The 26,877-nt window shown below is 37.3% G+C and overlaps 2 long non-coding RNA genes across 2 annotated transcripts in view; one reads left to right on the top strand and one right to left on the bottom strand.

Annotated features, from left to right (window-relative positions):
• Positions 1–26,877, top strand: part of LOC110353704 (uncharacterized) — a 526,570-nt gene that overhangs the window by 136,081 nt on the left and 363,612 nt on the right. The window contains exons 4-6 of the long non-coding RNA XR_011810868.1: positions 1,123–1,359; positions 14,383–14,567; positions 19,344–19,404. This is a non-coding gene — a long non-coding RNA (uncharacterized lncRNA). The remainder of the gene's footprint in view (positions 1–1,122; positions 1,360–14,382; positions 14,568–19,343; positions 19,405–26,877) is intronic.
• LOC106018750 (uncharacterized) lies at positions 12,905–24,001 on the bottom strand. The gene is made up of 3 exons (XR_002404497.4): positions 23,058–24,001; positions 15,422–15,491; positions 12,905–15,021 (listed from the first exon to the last, which is right to left on the bottom strand). It is a non-coding gene; the product is annotated as an uncharacterized lncRNA (long non-coding RNA).

The following is a 26,877-nucleotide window of genomic DNA, read 5'->3' as shown; positions in this document are numbered from 1 at the left end:
AGTGACTTTGAGTGTTGAGATCTTTAATAGAATTTTTGTAATTCTAAGTTTCTTACTGTGTTTGGGCCCAAGGCCATCATTTTGGAGGAAAAAAAAAGTGTGTCCGGGGGGGGGGAGTAGGGGGCATAGGGGGTTGGTACAATTTGTTTCCTTGAATTGTTTTTGATACAAGCTGCTTTGGATAGAGATCATCTGTATGCAGTACAGAGTGGCCCATGGTATGTTGGTATAGTCTAATAAAAATGAAATAAGTTTTTTTTTCCAAATTTTCTCAAACTTTAGGCCTGCACTTATTGTAGCATACAGTTTTAGAAGGTTCCTGACAGAGTCAGGAGAGTTGATACTGAATAGTTTTTATGTTATCTATTCAAGAATTTCTGGTGATATGTGGAAAATGGTATATATTTCCTTCATTAAGCACTCCAGAAAATTCAACAGGATACTTAGTTCCTTGATTTCTTGGTCACCCTTACTGGCTTTATAACTGCAGATGTTATAATGGTAAAAGAGTCGTCATTTGTTATCCCAGGAACATATAAATGTTTCATTTGGGTTCTACTCTATCTAAAGTTAGAGGAGAAAATATCACTATATCACTATATCACTAGCTCTGAGGGACAGAAAACAACCACTTAAAGCAGAGACTTTTTGAATTTTGTTTTAAAAAGCAGATGGTACTTAAGTGGAGATTTTAGTGTGTTCATAGAATCATAGCGTATCCCGAGTTGGAAGGGACCCAAAAGGATCATCAAGTCCAACTCCTAGCACTGCACAGGTCTACCCAAAATTTTAGACCATGTGACTAAGTGCACAGTCCAATCGTTTTTTAAATTCAAACAGGCTTGGTGCAGTGACTACTTCACTGGGGAGCCTGTTCCAGTGTGCAACCACCCTCTCAGAGAAGAACCTCTTCCTGATGTCCAGCCTAAACTTCTCCTGCCTCAGCTTAACACCATTCCCACAGGTCCTATCACTGGTGTTTATAGAGAATAGGTCACCTGCCTCTCCACTCCCCTTCACAAGGAAGTTGTAGACTGCAGTGAGGTCCCCCCTCAGCCTCCTCTTCTCCAGGCTAAACAGGCACAGTGACCTCATCTGCTCCTCCCATGTCTTCCCCTCTAGGCCCTTCACCATCTTCGTCACCCTCCTCTGGACACTCTCCAACAGTTTCATGTCCTTTTTATACTGTGGTGCCCAGAACTGCACACAGTACTCGAGGTGAGGCCGCACCAGCGCAGAGTAGAGCAGGACAATCACCTCCCTTGACCTACTAGCGATGCCGTGCTTGATGCACCCCAGGACACGGTTGGCCCTCCTGGCTGCCAGGGCGCAGTTAATGTGACTTCAGGATTTAGAAAGGTAAGAATAGTAAATATCATATTTCAAGCTAATATTAGGTTCATAGTGGCATTTGTAAGACAGGAAGAATGTAAGTGCATCAAAGAGTAAAGGAAAGTTCCCTCAGAGCAAGGAAATACAGTGATAAGGAAGATTAGTTACAATAAGATGGTTAGAAAGATACTCAGCCTTGTTATGTTGCCATTTTCATGATAATGGTTTGCCAGTTTCACCTCCCTTTTCCATACTAGATTATTCTATAAGGACAGCTCTTTGGGAGCAACATGGGTTGGCATAACTGTGCAAGAGGAAGTGATCCAGGAGTTGAGACAGATAGAGGCAGGGCAGTGCCCTCACTGACAAAGATGAAGTCCCACAGTTCCTGAGTAAGGCAAACAGCAAACCTGGTGAGGGTATGGCAAGACTTCAGTGATCACCAGGCAGTCTCTGGTGACGAGGCAGCTTTGAGGTTAATCCTGAAAGTAGTCTGTGGGTCAGGATCAATAAGGTATATTGTACAGGATCCCAGGTAGCCAAATCTTCAGAATGTTGAAGATTCCCTGACACTAGATCATATGAAGTTAATAGAAGTGTATGCCATGTTTATGTTTAGTTACTATATAACAACAATATTTATTTTTTTTTTCATGTACTTTAAGAGTTCATCTACAAGGGCAGGAAAAATAATATTTTTATTCAGAAGTTCACAATGCCGTTAGCCAGCCAACCTCCTAATTCTTTTGTATCTGACTGCCTAACAAATCTTACACATGTACAAAACATACATGCATACAAATGTGCAAGTGTGTAAAAGTTTTTAAGCATATAAAAAATAGAGCAGATGGATTTAAGGACAACTTCTCTTTCTCAGGTTAGAGGTTTTGGAGCTGTCTGTTCCCCTGAGTGATTCCATTATCTTTGCCACTGTTTCTTTTTGTTTGTTTAATTTGTCATTGTTTTCATTTTACTAACAGTGTTTTTTCTGTGACAAATATTGTTGCTATAACAGTCTCCTCTGATGTTCACAATGGAAATGTACAGTAGGAACACAATTCCAATTCCCTTTTGAATTATTTAGCTTTTAATTCTTTATTAAAAAAAATAATAATAATAAAAAAAATCTTTCCACAGTAGTAATTGTGTACAACTCTATTACTTTGTGTAATCACATTAAAACACAGTTCTAATATAATTACACTTTAATTTTAATTAAAAGCAAGATGAAGAGTACATCTGCTAGACAACATTGGATAAGGTGGAGAAATAAAAGAAGGGATGATGTCCTAGGCAGTAAATGCAATTGCCTGTGCTGGATTATTATTATTATTTTTTTTTTAACTTTTCTACTAGAAAAGTTTTACTTCTCAAGGAAACTTACGCATATTGTGTGCTGATGGACTTAATAAATGTAAGGTGGTTTGGACAGATCCAGCAATAGAAGCAGTTACTTAAGCAATCATATTTAATTTATCATCTGATCTTATGGGAATTTTGAGATCTTTGTCAATGCTAGTCTGAGAGCACAACAGGAGTAGTGTCTGAGTAACGCCGACTTTAACACTGTAGGGAAACTGTCAGCACTGTCACCTGTCACTTACTATAATAAGCGTAGCAGGGAATCTTCCCAAAACCTGAGGGCACTTGGGTATTTTTTGTATTATCTGCTATTGTTTTATAAAAGTCAGAAGTGACTTGCCACTTGCAAATTCTTTTACTCAACAAGACATGGTGAATGACATATATAAGTGCATCAGACTTGCTTCTTGATTGTATATATTTATCACAATATATATCTGTTAGGTCACTAACAGACCTTTGTTTGGATGCCATTTACCATTATTGAAATTTGAATTAGTATTTTATTTGCTTGTTTATTGTTGCTTTAGAGGGCATTTCTTTGTGCTAGATACAAGCCCTAAATACCTAACAATTGAAGAACAGCATAACAAACAGCAAAACAGATCTGGGGCTAGGAATACACAACAAATAACAGAGACTATCTTTGCAGCCTAGAGTACAAGTAAATAAAAAACCAGACTGAAAATCATTTGCCCAGTATCACATAGCTATTAAGTAAAAGTGAAGAAGTGAACTGAGGAATTCTGTAGCTGTTTCATTCACTCTTCAATACGTAATATTTGGTCATTAAATGTGACTTGAATATTTTTGGTATTATCAGCCAAGTCTTCAAACAATTATTTTTTTAAACACTGGAGAGGTTTTTGGTACAACCCAGTGTACCTCTTTAGCCCTACTACTAAAGGAACATAAGCGAGATATGAAAATGAAGAGAACTGAAACTGAGTTCAGTATTGTGCCCTGAATATAGGTCTGTTCTGGAGTTGGTCAGTCACAGCTTTAACAAAGAACAATATTTAGGATCTTGATACTTTTATTTTTTAATCACTTTAAGATGGTGCTGTCTTCAGCATATTTTAGGATAAAATAGAATGGGTATGTTTATTAATAACATCTCTATTTTATGGGTTAGGAAATGAAATCCTGGAAATTCTGATATTTTCAGTTCAGAGTAAAAAATCTCTCCCAAGTGTTCTTGAATACTTGCGCACACCTCTCTTATTTATTTACTTAGTTTAAGGAATCTGCTCAGTGTTTTAAAATATACTCTGACAGTGTTCTTCAATGAAAATGTCAGTCAGAATATGTTATTCTCATATTCTGATCTTCTGAGTAACGTTGGTCATTACATTTCACTTAAATCTAAACAGTAGTGGCTGAAGTAGTAGATGTATTGTTTTGTAAGGGCCAGCAACCCCAGAAAATGAATTAACCTGATAACTCCTGATACAAGAGGCTCATATGTTAATTTTAGCTGTTGTGGTCTATATAAAGGTCCTTTCCTTGCCTTACCTTAACTTACCTTACCCTCTGGTAACATATTTATGCAAATATAACTGAATTGAATGAAGACTCAATTTTGCTTTATTATAGGAGTCATAGAAAATGGTAATAAAAGGGACATATTGTGCTCAGTTATTTTGCAATATATCTTGGAGTTCTCACGCAAAAATAATGAAGATGTTCTGAAAAAGGCAATTTCTTTGAAAATGAGTTCGGTAAAACAAGATGTCCTCAAGCACAAATAGTTAAATAAAATTAAATCTGAATGCAATTTCATTAACACTTGTCAGATAGGGACAGGAAAAAAAAAAATCCTCGTTTGCAGGAAGTACTAAAATATACAATGAGACAATTCCAGTAAATTAGCATCTCAGTTAATTTGTTGACAAGTCATCTCTTCAGTAACTGTTCAAACTGAAAGCATTGACAGCCTATTATTGAAATCTCCATAGGATGTTAATGTAGAGTTGAGGAATTTTCTGTTGCTGAATGACTTCCTGGGGTCAGAAAAAAATGTCTGCTACCATACCGTAATTTTTCAGGGAAGTATTCTTTATCATTAAATTATAAGTATACGGGAAGAAGCCCTCTGGTAGAAGAGTTTAAATTATAGAAGGTTATGTTAACATTAGCCTGAGATCTGAGTTTCTGAGCAATGATAATAGAAATCTATAAAGTTTCACCTTGTAACAGTTAAATCTGATTCTATGATTACTAATAGGAAGAGTGACCTTTTAAAACATATGTGTGAGATAAATACACGATAACAAATGCTGGAATTGTACAAAATGGGCCTCTAGGCAAAGGAGAGCTCAGCAGTGTGGAATCCAAGAATATTTTTCACAGCTACTTCATTTATTGTTACCTTTTTTATTATTTTACCATTTTGCAGCCAAAGCCACTGTTCTAGATATTGCGTAACAGGGAAAAAATAAAATAAAATAATAAAATAAAATAAAATAAAATATAAAAGACTACCACTGTTTGACACTGTGATTTTGATAACTATCATTGCTACCTTTTCCGCTTTCATGTGCATCTGTTTCTTTATTTTATTGCTATATCTTTTGGATTGCAACCCTGACAGTAAACCACAATGTAGGAGCTGTGTCCTTAATTGCAATTCATTTGATTGAGCGGATAAATAGATCATAGTATCAAAATTCACATTTTCTGCTATGTAGGAGGGAATTTCTAATTAAAACTATTATTCTCAGAACACTCTTGATTTTTCCCATCTTAGAAAAATGTGAAATGTTTTTGGCGTGTACAGAAAGTGGAATTTAACAGTATATGATACTCTAGCAATGCAAGACAGTTCTGTGCTGTATAAAACTTATATGCTTGCATATTTAATCTAAATAGCCTCCGATTTCGCTGTTAGATTGTTTGCTTTCCAATTAACTGTATCTGTATACTTATAATGAGGTAAAAGTAAATTTTCTGGATATAGATTATTTTCCGTTTAATATTCAAAAATTTGGGACCCTCAGCTGAAGTTCTTGTATGCTGCTTTAAGTTCAGTGGCCATTCTGACAAGATTTTAGTAGTTTAGGTTAACATATATGATCATACTCTGGCTCCTTTGAGCTCTATATGTTATCCCTTATGTTGCATTGAGAAAAAAAGACTCTTGCCTTCAATGTATTCTGGCCTGTGATGTGAAATTAATGTATTTTATATAAAACTTTTTTATATAAAAATTTTATATAAAACGCATGGAAATTACTTAAAGTACAAAATCCTAAAAAATTACAAATAATGCGTTTGAATGATTGAACAGCGAAAGTTACTGCAGTGTAAATGGTTGAACAAGCAATATTTTATCTCTGAGATTAATAACTTTCCCTTCAGAGAAAAAAAAAATAGTTCAGCAGCAGTGGTTTTAATTAAAGATTGTTGCAGTCAAAACAACGATCAACTGTGCTCAGATTTCTCTTAACCATAGGTGTACTTAAGAAAAAAAGCAAAATAAAATAGTTACAAACAAGATTGATTCCTTTTTTTTTTTTTTTTTTTTTTCCACACATACCAAATGTATTAAATGCCCAGGAAGATACTTTGTGTATTAGAAAAGATAAACAACTACAATACTAAATTAAAATTTTAAAATTATGATTAAATAATGCCTAGAAGTAAAGTTTAAACCGAAATTAGTGTACCAACATTACAGGATGATTACAGGTTTGAGAGACTCTAAAACACATTGATACTGCTATTTTTTTCTCTTCTGAAGCTACTCAGCCAACTGGAAAGTAATCTCCTCAAGAGATCAATACTTCCCCTCAGTGTGCTGATTGAGTTAGCCTTCCAAATATAGACAGAAGAAAATAAAAGCAACAGACAGCTAGCAAATCCAACTAAGCCATAAATGAGTCAACATGTCCATTAAGATGCATTGACTTTCCATCTATTTACATTTAGAAGTAAGTACACATTGCAAATGGGAATTTGTTCAAGAGGTGACATTATCCACCACACTAACATGCAGCAAACTATTCTTGTACACCATTTCCTGAGACTGCTGCCATGAAACAAATTTAACTGTCTTAGATGCTATATGACCAAACTAGCATCTTACCAATGTACAATTGGAAAAATGTACAATTTTGTGTCTGAATTTTGAATTGTATACTTTTATCTGCTTCTGCCCTCCCCTGCATTTACAGAGGCTGTCAAACTCATAAATGAGCATTTCATCAGGATGTTTTCCTGTGTTTCCTAAACAGTCGGAAAGTAGTTAGGCATCTTATTGCCAATTCATGTTATAACAATAATTACTATCCCAACAATACCAAATCATCAGTAAAAAAGATTATTAGTATTATTATCTCTATACTATAGATAGTATATCTATATGCTCCTTCAAAAGATAGTATATCCTTATTTCTGTATGTAGATTTATTTATCCAAGTCTCTTTTATCTGCAACTGCTTTTATCTCATGGTTCTAAAATTATGTTAAGGAAAAAATGTAGTGATCTAACTCAACAGAAATTATTCCACTATATTATCTTTCTAGAAAAATAGCGGCTTTGATAATCAATGGTTCTTTCCTATTAGAATGCTCATATAGCAAGGCCTTACATTTACAGTGGCACAGGGGACATTCCATCTTGTCCATCTTGTTAAAGGTTGGACTAGATGATCTTAGAGGTCTTTTCCAACCTGAATGATTCTATGATTCTAATTAGTACCCTCTATACAGTAGTCACATGGGGTCCAAAACCCCAAAAACCATATTCAGCTAATATTTGATACCAACAAATATGTGCATCATTCTCAGAAGGGCTGATAAGTAAAGGAAAAAAAAAAAAAACTCTTACAAAAATAGTTCTGAGCCTCATCTCTTTATACAATGTAGGTATTGCTAGTGTTTCTTTACTGCTCATATAAATAATTAGAAGAAGACTTGCTTGGTTGTCTTCATGTATTACAGCCCCAAATCATTCTGAAGTATAAACAGATGACAGAGACCTGTCACCTGTCCTGACACAGCAGACACAGCATTTACAAACCTAGCATCAGTCCTAATGCCTGCTTTAGGAGCTGAGTCTTGTCACATAACCTGAAGTAGGATGAGTTCCTTTTTAATGAAAGCTGGTTATCATGGCTGGCTGGATAGTGATGAAATGCTATGCTTCATGAACTAACCAATGAAGTGATTACAAGTGGCTTAATTTGAATGGTGAATTACTTTATTTCCCAAGAAAATGAGTAATAAATTGGCTGTCTATATATGCTCAACTACCACCCAAAATCCAGAAAAAGGTCTTGTTAATGACTTCCTCACCTCCTCAATATTCGCATTTAGCAAAGCAATGAAGTACTAGTTGAGTTGTAATGAGTGGCATTTACCCAAGTTACATATGCTTCCCTAGACAGTCTGGTGTGAAGGAGAGGAGAGATTATGGCAGAGGAAGAGGCAAATGTTTGAACTGACCTATGTACGTGAGTGATGTAATAATTTCCTACTAAAATAACATCAGAAATAATACTATCTAATAATCATTACTAACATGCTACTAAAAAAAGAAAAATTTAAAGAAATCTCGTATTTGCTTTATAGCTCACTATATTCTAACTATATTTTGAAATTGATTGTAGGATATTATTTGCTTGTCAGGGATTTAATGGTTTATGTATAGATAATATTTCTTCCAATAGTACAGTACTTCATTTATTAGGTGAAAGAAAGATAGAACACACAACCAACTAATCTTAACTAGTTAAGACCTAACAACTGTGCTGTAACATTAAGAGAATCAAATCTTCTGGATATAATTTTTAATTAAATAGGCCAAACTTGAAAAGCAAAACAGAGTGAAAAATTATCACCTCTTATTTGAAAGACAAATAAGGTTTTAACTGTATGCCTTGTTTGAAATCACTCGAACTTGTATCATACTTCTACCAAAAAAGAGGTTATGATAACTTTGCATTTTTTACCAGCTTTGCTGTGAATAGAAACAGTATTGCTGCCCATAAGCTATTATCAGACAATTAGTCTGCTTGGTGCATATAAAAATTTTGAATTAGAAAAGCAGTATGCCTTTTAAATGGGAAACAATGTAATGCCCACTTTACTGCACTCTGGATTATCCATTACAGAATGTGCTGTAGTGCAAGACTGTCAATCTGTACTTAAATGGGGACACGAATTAGATCAGAATAGCTGCGCATTTTTGGTGGACTATTGTTCTAAATGTTTTATGTTTAGATAGATTATTCATGTATGATTGTGGTCATCCTCTCTTTGGTTCTAAAAGTTGAATATTATCTAACAATTAACCTTCTTAGTTTTCCTCATTGATCATTGCATAGTGTTTTGTATTCCACCAGCTAATTTTTACCTTTTCTTGAATGACATGCAGACATATCAGGGCAGGTCATTGTAAATAATCATTGCACAGTAAATGGTTTCCATTTGACAACGTATTTTGATATCTTACAGAATCACTGTCATCTCACCAACTAATGTGAGAGAAAACCTCTTTTCTACAAAGTATACCTTAGTTGATGTACTTTCTTGGATTTCTACTCTTACTGTGCCTGGCAAAGCCTTCCAAAGATATATTTTTGAGCTTCCAAGTTAAGAAGGGAAAAAAAATATTGTGATATAACTGTCCTTGCAAAATTTTACGATTATATTTGGTTCTGTGGATCAGGTATGTAGTATCCTTAACTGGTCTACTGGCCAAAACCACCATGAGTTTTTGCAGTGCAGGCAAACACACTTTGAAAAAACTAAAAACATAGCCTCATGGTAATAGAGAAAGAATATAAAGTGATCCTGCATTTAAAAAGTAACTTGATTTGATATTCGGTTAACTAGACATGCATCAATTAAATGGAATTTTATTTGCTATCATTTAATTAGGAAAAAAATACACACATGCACTTCTTCCTACTTAATTGATGTATTGGTGTAAAGAATTCTTGCTGGGTATCTTGCAGATTAGAATCAAGAACACGTTTCTGTTGCTTAGAAAAATATAACACAGTACTTTATTTTTATATTCCTTTTTCTGTGGAGGTTATTTCTACCAGCTATCTCACTATGTGTGCATACAGTTGAAGGTGCAGGCATTGCTTACAAGCAATACACACTGTGTACAACTAGCGTTTTGCATGTCCAGTCAGGTAGGAACAGTATCATTTTCTTCCAGGTAGAGCAAATTAAATAAGTGCATAATTCCCTTAACCCAGTTTTACTATGAGTTAATTTTGTCTTCTCTGGAACTGAATAAGGAAATACATCAAACATGTTGCACTGAGTTAGAAGATGGGTTGACTAATTAATTGGCTACATGCACGACTTTAGCATTTCTTGGCTGTACAATAGAGTGAGTGAATTCTGTGCCTTTTCATACAAATGTGCTCCAAAAGCTTTTCTTTAATTTTCTTCCAGCCCATTTGGATGTAGAAGAAACGTTTCCAGGCTGGGTGGCTATCTTTTTTTCAGTGATTCTGTAATACATTTTAGAGAATCTCTGTATGGATAGATACAGCCTTGAGCTCATTTTGCAAGACATGGTGCTGTGCTAATGTTGCTGTAGCACAATGGTGCTTTAGCACAGTGGTTTACTACTCTGACTGCATTGTTTCTGATGTAGGAGTATAGATCAGTAAAGTACACTTTGTTTCATGTCCACATGCAAAACATGATCGCAGAAATTTATTCAGTCAAAAATCACTAGTTTAAGACCAGGACTGACTAGAAAATAAGACCTCTTTTCAAGGAAAACATCAGTGTTTGGATACTTATTTTTGTTAGAACAGAAAGTGAGTCTTTGACAGTTTTCGGGATAAAGCACACAGAACACTTCAGAGTACTGTTTAGAAGACAGGAAATAAATGGATTTGGTTTGTGCTCAAGCTGATTCAATACAGTACCTTAAATCTGGAGCTCAGGTGCTCCAGATATGCTTTGATATGCTAAGAAATGTTGTTTACAACAAAGTGATTTATTCCAACTGAACAGAAAGGATTAGGTGACCACATTTAGTGAGTCCAAGAACTGAAAGGATTTTAATTTATCACTTTTACCCCAAGAGCAAATTGTCTCTTTGGCTAGTTTAAAGTTGAGAACAACATATGTTCCTCCATCAGTCCTCAGCTCACAGCAGAAGTCTGACCTATATATAAAGGTCATAATAGCAAGACACCTTTTTTTGCTGAAGTTATTATCACAAAGAGGAATAAAATGACTGTTCTTATGAGGCAGCTTACTTTTAGCATCTAAAGCTTCTCTTTCTCTCTTTTGCCTTTTATTACTATTTTCTGTATTTTTAAAGGGCAAAATCTGAGACTTTTGCATTTAGATTTTAGCCTGTTGCAAGTGCTTGTGTGATGATGCACAAGCATCATATTTGTTTAATCTGTATTGTAGCATACGTCTTCCACTAAGTGCCCCCAAACTGTATTAGTTGTTTAATGAAGTTGACGTAAAACCTAGTTTACAAATAGTAGTAGTGTCAAGAATTTTCAGAATTAAGACATGGAGCAATTTTGTTTTATTGAAGTGCGTGCTACCTAGTGCTTACTGGATGAAGTAAGCCTAATCAAGCTTGGCTCATTGCCAGTATGTACAGAATGACTCATGAAGTGGAGAACAGGAGGATTTCAAGTCTACATGTGGAATGAGTTACTTTAGCTCTCATTACTCCTTTGAAGTTCCCTAAAGAAAGTAAAGCACAGCAACTGAGCATCTTTCCTAATTATAATGCAATGTTCAGATCTGTAATGTTAAAGTTTTCTTAAATCTAAGGGACTGGTTAAAATCCATAACAGTGTCATGCCGCAAATAATTCAACTAGGGGCTGACTGTTCAGCTTCCAAGGAGCAAAAACTTGTTCTTGAGTGCTCTGTGGTTTGAGGTGATCAGAGCATTGTGATCTGTTAGACAAGTGACGATCTGATAGAATGAGAAGGAAGTTCTTGTGAAATTAGGAAAAGGTTAAGGATGGAGAATCTGATAGAAAAATTTTGAGAAAGGAATTAGGTGACTGATATGTTTCCACTATGAAGGCCAATGGAGACTCAGTAGACTTGAATGTACACTTGTAAAAGCTATACTTTATTTTGTTATATGAATCTGCTCTTATCTTGATGTTTCTGATCTGGGAAAAAGGAGCCACAGCTATCTTCTTTAGATTAACAGAAGTGAAACGTAGCCTGGGGGATGAAGAAATGGCTTGACTCTCAAAGGTAAAAAGTACTGTTCTAGAGAGAAGAAATGACCTTGTATTAGAGAAGTATATATATATGTTTTTATTGTGCATTAATAATATGTTTATTGACTGGGAAGAAGTAAATTGCTACATTATACTGAACAAGTAAGAAGTTACCATGTTTGTAAAAGGGATACTCTTTAGTGGAAAGTCAGTCTAACCTAGTATCAGAAAGATGAACAGCACTTCCATGTAAGTCAAGAAACCAAATGAAATTTGGAATCAGTGGGATAGATTCAAACCTGTGGTTTTAGTTTGCAGGAAAGGCATACTTCTTGAACAAATATATCTGAAAGCAAAAACAATCAACCAAACAAACAAAAACAAGCAAATATTCACTTGGAACAGTCCTGCATTTAGGTCAGACAAAGAGGATGATCTTTTTGCCTAACAATTCCATAAGCAGATTGCATGTTGTTTTATGGATGATGTTGCTGCCAGAAACACCCAACTCTGTGCTACATTTCCAAAAGTGCTAATTGACTATGAGTATGATATTCTTCCTGGGATGGAGTGCTAACTGCTGTTACTTGTACCTCAGGGAGGTTTGTCAAAAAGTCTTCTCGACACAACCACCTGCTAGTAGTCTGTTTAGAACACTCAAAGTGTCACCTACTTTCAGTCAAGTCCAGCTTGATGAGGATAAACAAAATGCATGGCATGAACAGTAAGGTATTGTCAGACTAATGTTAAAACTGCAGTGTATTAGCTTTTGCATAGAAATCTTGATGTAATTTATTTTCAAACAATGGATTTGTTTCCCCAAGGAAATTGTATATCCAAAATGTCTTTCATGGATCTTTGCACAGAAGTTGAAGTCAGATTAAATGCTGTAAAAGCAACCAGCACATTTGCAATTATTTCAGACAAAAGACATTTGGAGAGCCTGCTATATACAACTTTTAGTCCTTTGGGATATAACTTGCTTAGAAACAAAACGTTGTCTTGAACGTAAATAGGAAGAGACATTGATTTCGCTAACCAGAATGCTTCCAAATTTATTGATAATGATTTCCTAAAATCACTGTAACACTACAATGAATTAAAAATGTCCCAATTGGAAAGTTTGGTGCTGAAGTATTACAGTTACAGTGCTTGGAAAACTTACTAGATTAACTTTTAGTTAAGCTATTTTATATCAAACTACTTTATATCAAAGACAAATGCAGCATTAAATTAAAGAATTTGTGCTGAACATGAAAATAATTAACACTTAAATAAAGATGTGCCATATGGTTTGGCAGAAACTGGAATATTCTGAAACATGGGGGCCTTCTGCTTGCAACTTTAGGACTTGAAATCTATTACAGTCTGGAAGCAAAAAAAAAAATAAATCTTCAAAGAATGGAGGTATTGTTAAATGGGCATATTTTGTTTTAATTGATTGTTCAATCCAATTCAAAGTAATTATATACAAAAGTAATTATTCAAAATAAGTAGATGGGCTATTGATTATTTATTGCTGGCCATGCTGGTAAACGTATAGTATAAATGCAAGTATAAAATCTAAAAATTGTAGACACAGTTTGATCTTGGTTATAATCAGGTGTGGGAGAATCAGTAGAAACAAAGAAAGGGACAGACATGTTCCTATAAATGTTGTCTGTGAGACAGTTCCTTTCACTGGCTTCTATACTTCTGCACTTGTTTTTGGCTGAGACGGTTAATTTTCTTCATAGTGGCTGGTATGTTACCATGTTTTGGGTTTAGGAGAAAAATGATGCTGATAACACTGATATTTTAGTTGTTGCTGAGCAGCACTTACACTGAGTCAAGGACTTTCCAGCTTCTCATGCTGTCCTGCCAGTGAGGATTCTGGGGCTGCACAAGGAGCTGGGAAAGGACAGAACCAGGACAGATGACCCAAAGTGTCCAAAGGGATGTCCCATACCACTCGGCGTCCAGCTGAAGAATAAAACTGGGGGGGAATTTGCCATGACTTGTTTTATATATATTATATTGTTATAAGCTGTGAGGAGATACAGAAGCAAGTGATGTAAGTAACAGTATTTAATTGCTGACAAGTAATACAGGTAACCTGTGATTGAGGACAGGATGGCATGTGAGGGTCCCCAGAATAAAAGTGATAACAGTTGTCAAAAATCAAATAACTTTTAAAAATACAGAATTCTGTTAAACTGTTAAATAACTTTGTGTTTGTTTGTTTGTTTTTAACTTCTGCACAGCTATGCATTTGCAGGTCTTAGCTGGAGTCTGCAGAGACAGACAAAAGTGCCAACATACAAAACAACAACAAAACAACAATAATAATAATAATAAACAACTGCTATTTCTGAACTGCCTGAAATTTGGAAGAACTGTAAGTCTTGTGAGACTTGTCTCAGAAGGTATTGGCGATTCAGATAAGCATTGAATAACCATCAGACATTTTGCTGCTTGCTTATCTTTGGTTTCAAACTCTTCTTTTTATTTATTTATTTTTTTTTTAGGCTTATCTGCCACAACAAAAAGAAAAAGGAGGCAAGGCACTATTATGGTCAAATGCCATAAAAACATCAATAATAAGAGGTTTTTCAGTGCTATTTGACATTTCTTGGTACCTGCACCCTGAGGCTAACAACTCACAGTACAGAGACATTTGGTCTATGTTAATTTAAGAAAAGCAGCTACCAAGGTAAGATTTAAATTAACTTGAGTATTGGTCCATTTGGTTTTCTTCCTTGGTTTTGATTGATTCTTGTTTCCAGAGTCATTAAACATATTTAGTAATAGTTTTCTGAGTAGTAAACAATTATTTTGAAGTGGTCCTAAACGGAACTTTCTTCCTGACAGCTCTGCTCGGACATTCTGTAGTAAAGGAATCTGGCCAAAGTAACACTTTGTCAGAAAGAAGTGCTGCAAGAACTTTGTCACTTCTGTACCTTGAGGTACAAGTAACAGAACTGAAATCTTGCGAAATCCAGAACAACAGTCAAGAGGGCAGTTAAGTCCCCACCAACAAAAACTTTAATCGCTTTTCCCAAGAATATGGTGCGATATCTAATCTTCATTAACTTTACAAGTTCTGCAGTTCTTTTCTATGGTCTTCTATACTTCTAAAATTACAAGCAATTTGGTTGATTTTATTCCTAGAAGAATAAGAATTAAACAAGAATTCTTAAAAAATAATTCAAAGGATATTTTAGTAATAAGGAACAAACCTTAGTTTTTTTGAAGATCTTATATGTAATTTTACAGTAATTTTCTAAATGTATTATACAATATTTTTTTTTCATGCAAATTAGTTAGATTTATTCCACTTAGTCTAAATAAAACCTTTTCATCCTTGAAAGCAGGCAGGAATGTATAACATATGTATTTATATATATGTGTATAAATGAATTCATTGGAAGGTAACAATAGTGCTACATAGAATATAAATTCAATGTTATTTATAGAAATAAGCATATTATATATTAAAAAAGACACACTGTTTTGCTAATCTCTATCACAATGACAAACTGCAGTAATATATTTGTAATTACTTACAATATCAGATTAGTACAGCAAACAGACTATGTACAAACTCCATTATCAGCATTAATCTCTACATCTTGCCCTGTAAAAAATAAATAAATAAATTTCTAGATGTCAATTTTAAACAACAAAATAAGAACTTTAAGAATTTTAATTCCTACACTTTTTATTCTCCATATAGTTATTTATATATCTTCTCTAGAGAAAAATAAATAGATCAAAATGCTTCAGTCTTACAGATTTTCCAAAATTTTGACATCTGCAGTCAAACCCTTCCAATTTCTCCAACATTTTTTTTTTTTCATTTTGGACACTGGACACTATACTATTCCAATATCAATAATATAATGGTAAATAAAGATTTTAAATAGCTTTTTTATTCGTTAACATGCAGCAAAAGCTGCACTTTTGTTAACTTGCAGCAATTTAGCACTTTCTACTGCATTGTAAGTTGTGAATTCATGATTCTTAGGGATCTTTTTGGTTTTACTTCTTCCCAGTATAGTTTCTTATTGCTTAAGGAGGTCATTCAATTTTGTTAGTTTGATAGTATGCATAATAGCTATTCAGAAAGATAAATACTTCTTGCTTGTGCCTTATTTACCAAATAGTTTATGCCCTGTTTGTGAAATAACAAAGATTACTTTTCATCATCATTGTTCCACTACATTAATCTCTGTCTCAATCTTTATGTATCTGCAAATATGATCACTAATCATTTCATTTCCCCTTAGTAAGAAAGTCACTGGTCAACTGTACTTTTTGTACTGTAGGTATTCAAATGCTGTGACAAGAGACTGCTGTTTACTTGTATGACAGTGTCAAGGATACGGTTGTCATTAAGTTCAAGTATAACAAAAAGGATTGTCAGACAGTGCAGCTACTCACTATTGCAAGTTAATATCACAACTGGATCCCTTTAAACTTAAATAGTTGCATCCATTGTGGTTTCTTTCTGTCTGCGATTCCTGCAATTGAAATGTGTAGCCACTGTGTGACGTAAGTTACTTACTCCTCTCTACAAAGTCAAAAAGCTGTTCAGACTAAGTGGAATGCTTTGATGACATTGGAAAAAAGGTTAACACATGCCGACTTAATGCAAAGCAGATTTAGCCAATGTACCAGTAGTTATAAAATATTTTATGAATTCAGAGTTAGTGATCACTACATTAAATCACAATAAATATTAAATAGAATTGATGTATTTATTTGAGTTAATTTCCTCAGTATTTAATTTCTCTTGAATTGATTTCATGAGATTTCCAACATTTCATGAAAAGGATTGTAAATGCTGCATATTTATAACCTTTTAGTTAAAATATAATGGAACTTGAGGAAAAAACTCTTCTGCATTGCAAAGACAGGCATTAGCAGCGGTAGGAGAAATAAGTATTAGGCAGATGGCTATACTCTAAGATCTGAATGATCATAATGATCCTTTAATTATTATGACAGACCTATATAATTATTCAAAAAGATTTCACTTTAACTCCGTTGTCTCCAGTTTGGTTGGAGAACTACTTTTGGTTAGACACAAAATCTTCATAGAAACTGTACAAATGGTAAACAATATACCATAGCTGTGGTATCAATGGTTGTTTTACTCTGGTTTTGTCAGATTACTGTTAGATTTTGTTTTTTTATTTGTTTGTTTGAAGTTCTTTCTTTTGTGAATCCAGTTAATGTTACCTAATAGCATTTTATGCTTGTAAAAGATTTTTTTTGGTAGATTTATTTAGTCTTACTGAAGCAACTTTTTCTCATTTTCTCTCTGTAGGTGCTTTCGTATCTCTACTTTGTGCTCTGAAGGTAGAAATCTACTTACCCTAGCTCCAAGTCCTGCCAGAACCTCTTTTGCTCAAGAGTTCTATTAACCCAGAAGCACTTGAAAAAAAATGTGAAAAGTGCTAGTAAAAGAGAATGGTGTCTTAAAGAGCTCTTCTACATCCTCATTTCTTTTCTTACCAAAATAACTTAAGCTGCAGCTAGCTGTATCTATGCTGGCACGCTTAGAGAAGTAGAGAGCTCTAAGGCCTTCCAAGCACAGGATAAATAATTGTAGCAAGGAGAGGTAGTAGAGGTGTTTTTTTCTTTCCATTTCATATGCCATAGTTATTGTGGGTATATGCACAGAAGTTTTGTGTATAATACAAATGAGAGGTAGGCTGTCACAGGGAAAACTGGTCAACTCGTGGTTTAGACCAGATCAGGATAGGAGCAGCTTAGTGATTTATTAGCAACATGTTATTAACTGGTTATCAACGAGCCATTCAGCATAGCTACAATAGCATTTACAAAATGTTAATGAAGACCTACAATCTTCTAAAGTTTTTATAACTGCTTCTCAAATGTTCCAGTCATATGCACACTACTAGTATGCCAGTTCTCCACCTCTTGCAGATTGAGGGTTGCACACTTCTGGGATGTGGTTCTCCCTGTTTACATATACTTTCTGTTAGAGCTGTGGGCACCCCAGCTTTATGTGTACCTTGCTGCTCCCTACAGCCTGATAATCCACAAACTTGTGAGGAAGGTGCCACGGTCACATACACATACCCAGGTGTGGGTCCCTGGTGCTGCACCATGCACTGTCTCTTCTCTAGCTCTGGATGTGGGCTGCTCATGACATGCAATGGAAAGGATGCTCTGCCCAGCCTAGGCAGAGGTTGTGTATTTCTGCTGAAGCCAAGCCAGGTTTAGAGAACTGCTCTGTTACCCTTTTCTCATTTCAAGAGTCCTCACAACTGTTGCAAAAATAAAGTTTGCAACCACAGATTGTTTAATTGCTGAGGTAGGAATGTCCTCCTGACTGAGAGTAATTTCTATTGTAAACTATCTGTAGAATGTCAAGCTGTAAGTCATACCTGTCACCACTAAGCTTTTACAGCAGAAACAGCTGCAGTAGCCCTTGTGGGTGTTTGCCTCAGAAAATTCAGCCTGACTCTGTTCTGTGAAAAGTTTAAGGAAATAATAGTAACTGGACATGTCAAAGCATGACTTCTTTCCAGAAAACGACAACGAACCAGGCTACTGGGTTTGTAACCAAGTATGGCTCCAAGAGTGTTTCTTTGTGCGTGCAGGAGGGAAGGGGAAGACAGAAGGACTCAACAAAAGTGTCAGAAAGTATTAGAAACATATGTAATTAAACAAGAAAAGAAATACTTGGTTAATCATATTGTCTGTCTGAAATTACACTTAATATCACCTTGGGAAGCAGTCTTCCTTCTTGTTTTGTTCCCTAGTGTATTAATAAACAAGCTATGAACTCCTGCAGTTCTTCTTTGCAGTAACGACCTATATGGATTTATATAGCTTTGCAGTCCTGTAACGTTGATAATGTAGGGCTGAGCCCATAGAGTCTTAATAACCATCTGCCTTATACTAAATATGTCCTGGCACCTATGTGTTCTGAAAATCAAAGGCATTCACTAAAATAGGAAGGTATAAAAATAAATTCTTTAACTTAGGAAAGAGAAAAGGCAAAGAAATCCAGAAATTTATTTTCCAAAGAATGCAGTCTCAGGTCTCAGCTGTAGAATGAAAAGTGGGAGGACTGAAAGGGATGTCCCTTGGGATTCAGCTGTATTTCAGCATAGCATCATTTACAAGATTCAAGGTTTAATTATATGATAGATGTAAGAGGTGAAATGAAACACAAGGAGAAAAGAGAAAGACAGCTGTAGTGTAAATACAATTAATTTCCAGAAGAAAAAAACTAACATTCTAAATGTTTCAATTGTGTATTGCTTAGAATGAAGGCATAACTACTTGTGAATAACAAATGTTTGTCTGAGGCTGTGTTGTAGCAGGTAATTACTGTTAAGTTTTAACTTGTTCAATCTCATGACATTTTTGATTAGCAAGCCTCTAAAACATTCCCAATAGAGAGAACTGTTAATACTACTGACACGTATCTTTTTCTTACTCTTTGCAGTTCTCTCAGAAGCAATCTGAAGAGATTAGAAATCATACACATGGATGCTGGAACATGTTTGGTTTGTCACTTTTGTATCTACTGTAATAACTAGAACTTGGAAAAGGTTATTAATTTTTGGGGGGCTGGCATGCCTCTTTGTCTCTGAAACAATTTATGTTAACCTGAGATGACAGAATAGTTTTAGCAGCTTCCTAGAAGCTGTCATAACTATTACATTCTCCAAAATTCGATAAATCAATGCCTTTTATTTTTGCAAGAAAACTGTCTGCCTCGTCTGTTCTTCTGTAAATCTTGAGCTGCCATTTTTCATTTGCCTTTCGTGGCTGGTATTACAAAATTGCTTATTAAAATGATTTCAGAAATAAATTTCTATAATAAATTCTAGAGTATAATCACTAAAAGTATTGGCATGGATATGGATTTTGTTGTTGTTGTTGTCCATCCATGTCTTCCCTTCTAAAGTTCAATAAAGTGTTGACCTTTTCTACTTCAAAAGACAAATCCTGTTTTATTATGTACCTTGTATCTCAGTATCTTGTTGACTATAGTACATTATGAATTTTACTGGTTAACATAGTTCCTCCTATCAAGAACTGGCTATACCTTACTACAGTTCATTGAAATGTCTGACTGCTTTGGAATAGAGTAAAAATCTCTTGACAGATGTCCTGACAAAGCAATAATGAAAAGGTCATACTACTTTTCCTGCAGCATTTATCTTGTTTCTTTAGTGGCTGTGTACCATAAACTAGATCCAATTATATCTAATTAGAAACAGCAAGTTCCATAATAGAAGTTAAAAAGCCATTAAACGCTTGTATTAAAATTATCACACATTATATTTCAAAATTCTAAAACTGTTAAATGGCATCTCATCAACATTACTATTCAGATCCAGTCTAAAATCTTTTTACCTTTTCTAAAGATCAAGGTCACAGAGCTCAGCAGTTCTTGTTTTATGGGGCCTTGGGGCCATTTTGAACTATTACTACTTCGAGAATTGTTGATTATGATTGAATACTGGAATAAAAGTACATCATAGACATTCTGAGCAAGTCTTCCATGACAACATTATCAACGTATGGAATAACAAATGCCTGATATTCAGTGACAATTATGACAATGCTTACTTGTCAATTTTTGTCACCCTTTGATAAGACACAAATTAATAAAGACTAAGTCTAAAAATATTGCATATTTGAGTATGTACACCAATTATGTTTCCTTTGTTCTGATTTTGAAAAGCATAGTAAAAATAACTGATGATGCTAAAGAAAATATTTGCTGTATTAATATACAATAATAATTTAGAAGAGTTTGGAACAGGCTATTTTGAAAAGCCACAGAATTTCACAGAGGTCTTTCAGCTGAATTTGAATTTTATTAGACCTATACATTGTTACATTGCTGATGGCATGATCACTGTTACGGCACCAGTAAAATAAGGTACTTTAATTTTGTGGCAGCTTTTTCACTGCTTTAAAATGACTTACTGTGCTCCATCAGATTTTTTATGCATAAACAATATCAACAATAAACTTTGTTACATTCCAGCTAGCTCCATATTTTCAAATTTTTAATTTGAAAAATGGGTCCAAAGTCAAGCAGGAGTTATGTCACTAAGGTTGTTTCAGTAACACTCACTTCTACTTGGGAAGCATATGGATTCTGATTAGTACATTTGAAGAAGACTGGTGTACAGTAAGTCTCATTTTGCCTCAGCATTTTGTAACAAGAAGAGATTAGCCAGGTCACTATATTTTTAAGCCTTAATTCCACAGTTTCAAAAACCAGATCAAAATGTAACTTCGGTAATTATTTAACTAAATGCTTATTTTTTTTCTCTCTGTTTTGTCTTTGAGCGATTCATGTGTGATATACCCAAGTGGATATAACTAACAGAAGTACTTTCTAAGCTTATCTGGCTTAAAATAAAAAATAAATAAAAAAGAGATTCTTTTTGTTACTGAAAAAAGTAACAAAAAAATTTTTTGTTACTGAACTTGATGTTCATTAGGAATCTGTATAGAGTGGGACAGTACTATTCTTAATAAAAATTAAGCTAGTGAAAAGAAAGTGAAATAAATGCAACTTTCTAACAGTTCCTTAATACTCCCTATTTTTTCTTTTAAAAAGTATAATTGGTTTATTTACAAAGTGCTTTTACTTTTAGCAATGTATTTTTAAAATCACCAAGGAGTTAATTATAAACAATTTATATTTCATATATTTAATTATAAGATACTATGAACTTTAGAACAGAATGGTTCAATGCAAGTGAGCCTTATATTCATATATACGCCTATGGTTTTGATCTACTCCCTTGCTTCTCTGTTCGTCTTCCTTTCTCAGATATTTTTTTCTCTCTCACTCTGTTCATTCCATCTTTGATCGAAGTACAGACAGTAATACTGAATTTATTTAAGTCATGTGAAATGAGCACATTTTTAACCTTAGACACATTGTATCCAGAAGTCTTCTTTGACCAAGTTAAAGATGGTAATAACTAATTTGTTGATGATTTGAGCTTTGAAGTATAGTGATTTTTTTCCTGTTAGAAATTGCAAGGTACGTCTATTTTTTTTTCCTCTGACTTTGCAAAATAGGGACTAGATTCTTAGAGAAATTGCTTAATTAAGGCTCATTTTATATAGCTGAGGGTCTGACTTCCTGCTTTAAAGCTTATCTGGCTTGAAAATTTTCCATTTCTCAAATACAGGTGTTCATTGTGCTCTACTGAGGTATAAACAATTGAAAAAACAAATCATATAGTGGTATGTAGGCCTATTACATGTCAAGATGAATTACAAGAGAGTGTGATGGCACTGAAGTGATAAAGGATTATGACTTTATATGCTGCTAGTGCTGAACCACAATTATCTTAGCCAAGAACAAGCAATTATTCAAAAACAAACAAACAAAAAAAAACCACACAATTTGCTGTAAACATAGACTACTCAGAATATATGGCATGTGAGTCCTCCACTGATGTAAAATAGTTTAACTCAAAGGGTAAGTTTTCAGAATTATTGTGACCTTTTCATTTTCCTGAGTTATCTGTCTGTTTCCACATGATGGTTAATTTTTTTCAGACATTCTAAGAATAAGACAGAAACAGTTATAAAACCTTACTCTAAGCCTCTCTAGTTTCAACAATTGTGTTGATTTTTTTTCTGTTTTCTCCTGGTGGCATTGCAAATTAGGAGGCAAGGATGTAACCTTGGTGGGAAGGGCCTAGTTCAAGTGTTCCTCTGACAGCCTGGTCTCAGGCCACCAAGGGGCTTGCAGCTAGCACGGGCTGCAGACACTAAGGAGCAGGGGACTGCAGAGGTGGCTGGTGACAGGGTGCCATGCCACACTGGCTTCCAGCTCACCCTGCTGCAGAGAGAACCGGAAGAAAAAAGCCAGTTCATGTCAAAATTACTCACCGGGGAGGAATGCAGCACTCCATATTTAAGGAGACTGCAGCTGTTACAGTAGGTGCCCTCCACACAGAAGGAATGACTCCCTCCTGAGGGAACTGCTGCCAGAGTGGGAACAGGCCTGAAGGAAGGGCTGCCACCGTGCCAGAGGAACAGTCTTGAGGGGAAGGTTGCCACATCTGCCACCTTGCCAGTGTGGGGCCAATCCTGAGTGAAGGGCTAGCACAAATGCCACCAGGCCGGAGTGGGAACAGTCCTGAGGGAAGGGCTGCCACAACTGCCGCCTTACCTGAGTGGGGACAATCCTGAGGAAACTGTTGTTGCCGCTGCCAAGCCAGAATGGGTACGTGCCTGAAGGGGCCATGGTCTGCTGCCAGCAGCACACCTGAGCAGGGCAGGACCACTGAGGAACAGAGCTGCAGAAACTGTTAGGTTCCCACCTCAACTGCTGCACCATCTGTTACTTCATCAGAGGAATTTTCTACCAGAGGACTGGTTGCAAAACAAGGTAATCTGAGAATGGGCAGGTGGGAGGATAAGTGTTTGACTAATTGTGTATTATTTTTTCTCAGTACTCGAGACAGCAATAAGAGGTTTGTTTTGTTGGGCTGAAGTAAACTGAATTAAAACTGGGATGAGACTTGATATAGACTTGATCTAAGCATTATGTCTTGCACAAACTTGCTGCTTTGACAGTCCTGGTAGACACTGAGTAGAATGAACCAAGTGCAGTGACAGTGCACTACAACCTTTCCTTGTGAACTTGCTATCAGGGTGCTGTGTATCCACATCCCAGCTCTTTCTAGAGAAAAAAGAATAAAGGTCCATTACACAGCAGAAATAACACTCTGTCTCTAGGTGTTGCATTGTCACTAAAAGAAAAAGCAATCACCTAAACTTGTGATGGGACCAGAACACCTCAAAAGAGGATGGAAAGTTCCTATAAACCTGGGGTCTGTCAGGGTGTGAGGTGTGATGTGTCCTGTCTCACAGGTGCAGCCCAGGGAGCCATTTTGCAAACGGCTCTGCAATCAGTAACAGGGACTTTAACTAAAATGCCATCAGCTGTGGTGCCAGCTAGCTCCAAAGTGAAAATAAGCATAGCCTTTTCCTCTGTGTGTCTGTAGGCATGAGAATTAGAGGCTATCAGCAGAAGAAAAAGGGCAATTCAAGTGGTGGATCCAAGAGCCCTCCCAGTCTTCATCAATACTAGAGCGTTGCCCTACCAGTGCAAGCCCAGTTACAACAACATCCCCCTTTGAATCTAGTTTAAACTGAGCCCTGCTAATTCCTGTCCCGGAACCTTTTTGCCCCTGTGAGATAAACCTTTCCCACGTATTACTGTCAGGCCTGGTGTCTTATAAAACCAGCCATTATCAAAGAACACAGAGCCCTGTCTGTAGCGACAGTCTCGTAGCCAAGCATTTATGGACTGGAACCTTCTATTCTGTCCCATGTCATCACCTGAAAATGGAAGGAGGGAAGAGAAAATAGCTTGCACCCCAGACTCTTTCACCAACCTCCTCAGAAGAGAAGAGGAAAAAGAAAAGGCAAGAAACAACTCACAGGTTGTGATAAGGATAATTTAATTAAAGGAAAATAATTATTAAGGGAAAATTATTAATTTTGTCCCCTCCCTTTGCCCGACAGTGCCCTCTGGCAGTTGTCCCTGTTGGCGCTGCCTCCTGTAGACTTTCTCTAGGCAGAGGGCCTTGGAGCAGTCACTGTTGCCCTGGCAAAGCCCCTGCCACGCCAGCCTCACTAACAGATGCTTCTGGGTCGCGCCGCTGCCCCGGGCCACCCCTGGCAAGGTAAGGGCCCAAAGTCCCCCTGTAACTTGTGGGCGGGCGCTATGGCTGGGCCAGTTCCGAGGCAGCCGGCCTTGGCCTCATGTTGCATGATTAATACATGATACAAATATCTTAAAGGAAATAAACACCTATAGAACTAAGTAGTAATGTAAAAGCTTACTCTGGAAAGAATTTTGTTGCTGCATGAAGTTATGCATATATAAAACTGTCCCCACGTGCCTAAAGACAAGCTGGCATGGAAGAAGACCGTCCTGGCTAAACAGAGAGCTGTGGCCAGAGCTTAGGAAAAAAAAAAAAAGGAGAGTTTATGACCTTTGGAAAAGATGGCAGGCCACTCAGGAGGACCATAAGGATGCTGTAAGGCTGTGCAAGGACAAAATTAGAAAGGGCAAAGGTCATTTGGAGATCAATCTGGCTACTGCTGTTAAAGACAACAGAAAATGTTTTTATAAATACATGAACATGAAAAGGAGGACTAAGGAGAATCTCCATCTGTTACTGGATGTGGAGGTAAACTTAGTGAGGAGAGATGAGGGAAAGGTAACTTAAAGGAGGCTGTAGCGAGGTGGGGGTTGGTCTATTCTCCCATGTGCCTGGTGATAGGATGAGGGGGAATGGGCTAAAGTTTCACCAAGGGAGGTTTAGATTGGATATTAGGAAGAACTTCTTTACTGAAAGAGTTGTTAGGCATTGGAACGGGCTGCCCAGGGAAGTGGTGGAGTCACCATCCCTGGAGGTCTTTAAAAGACATTTAGATGTAGAGCTTAGGGATATGGTTTAGTGGAGGACTTGTTAGTGTTAGGTCAGAGGTCGGACTCGATGATCTTGCGGTCTCTTCCAACCTAGAAATTCTGTGATTCTGTGATCGGTACTTCAGTTTTGACTGCTTTAGCCTTGTGAATTGCTCTGGTTTGGTTTCGTTGGTGGGGTTTTCTTTTCGTTAACGAGAGACTCTGACCCTTGGAGATCTGGAGAAAAAACGGGTCGAGGCAGGGTTGCATGGGGCAGCCTTTCTCTCTGGCAAGCCAAACGGCCTGGGGGGGAGCCAGCCCCAGAAAAGGGGGCCCTCAGCCCCCCCAGCCCTCGTCCTTGCTCCACATGAGGGCATCTTCCGGGCCTCTCCCAAGGCAGCCGCCTTCGGCCTTGCACGGGCCGCTCCATCACAGAGCTTTGCCGAGGTCACAGTGGCCACCAGCGGGCCCGCCCTTGCCCTGGGCCCTATAAAAGGGGCCCCCCTGCCACTGGCCCGCCACTTGCTCAGCGATTTGGTCTTCCGAAAGCCAGCGGCTGAAGGAAGGCCAGAGTTACGAGCAAAGGGAGAGAGAGGCGAGCAGCAGCCCTTCTCAGTGCGAGGACAAGAAATTGTTCCTGGGACCACTGAGAAGGATGTCTGGCTGTGCGTGGATGCGCCGTGGGTCGAGGGCCAGCACCTCCAGCACAAGAACCATCAGTGCCCAGGAGGTGTCTGGTGCCCGGCCCAGAGGCTATTATCATCAACATCATTGGAGCCAAAGCGATGCGTGGAGCAGGCCGGCCCCTCGGACGGACACCAGCAGCAGGCCTGGGCCTAGCCGGAGGTCCAGCAATGACGGAGAGCATGGGTTGGAGGGCCACGGGAAGTGGAGCCGTGCCCAGCGGTCAGAATATGATGCGGGACCCAGCCGTGGCCAAGGGAAAGAAAACAGCAGGGACTCCGTGAATGAAAATCAGGCGGAGAACAGAACGGACCCGAGGCCCGGAACTGGGAGGCGTCCTGGTGCGGCACCGTGGCCAGAAAATATGCCCAGTGGAAGGCAGCCTGTGTGGGCAGTCCCTGCCAGGGACTGGCTCGTCCTCCAACCCGCGGAGCCCATGGAGGTGGGTGCACAAGATGAAGAGGAAGCGATGGAAGTGGACCCACCTCGGCCACAACAAACATGGGACTCTGCCGGCAGCTCTCTGAAAAGCGTCCTGAAGGAACACCGGCAGCTGTGCAGAAGGGCTCGGCCAGCTCCCTATTCCGCATCGCCCAGGCTCCACTCCAGGCAATAGCCTGGAGACAGCTGGCAATAAAGACCTTTGCCAGTTCTCAGGGGTTGTGTGAGTGCTTCTTTCCCATCCGCTAGGCCTTGTGCGAGAGGTGGCAGCCCTTCTGCGCAGAGCCTCGAGGAAGAGCCCAAGAGAGGCCCCAGCTCCCTTCGGGCTGCTGCGCTGGGGTGACAGGAGGAGTCCCCAGGAACCACCATGCGCCTTTAAAAGTTGTAAAAATAAACCGAGGGGTGAAAACAGTAGTGCGTGAGTGATTATAGCTGGCTACTT

The sequence above is a fragment of the Anas platyrhynchos genome, chromosome 8 (genome assembly GCF_047663525.1).
Source record: "Anas platyrhynchos isolate ZD024472 breed Pekin duck chromosome 8, IASCAAS_PekinDuck_T2T, whole genome shotgun sequence".
Classification (NCBI taxonomy): Eukaryota; Metazoa; Chordata; class Aves; order Anseriformes; family Anatidae; genus Anas; species Anas platyrhynchos.
Note: the sequence above shows the minus strand (reverse complement) of the source record. Positions and strands in the feature narration are given on the sequence as shown.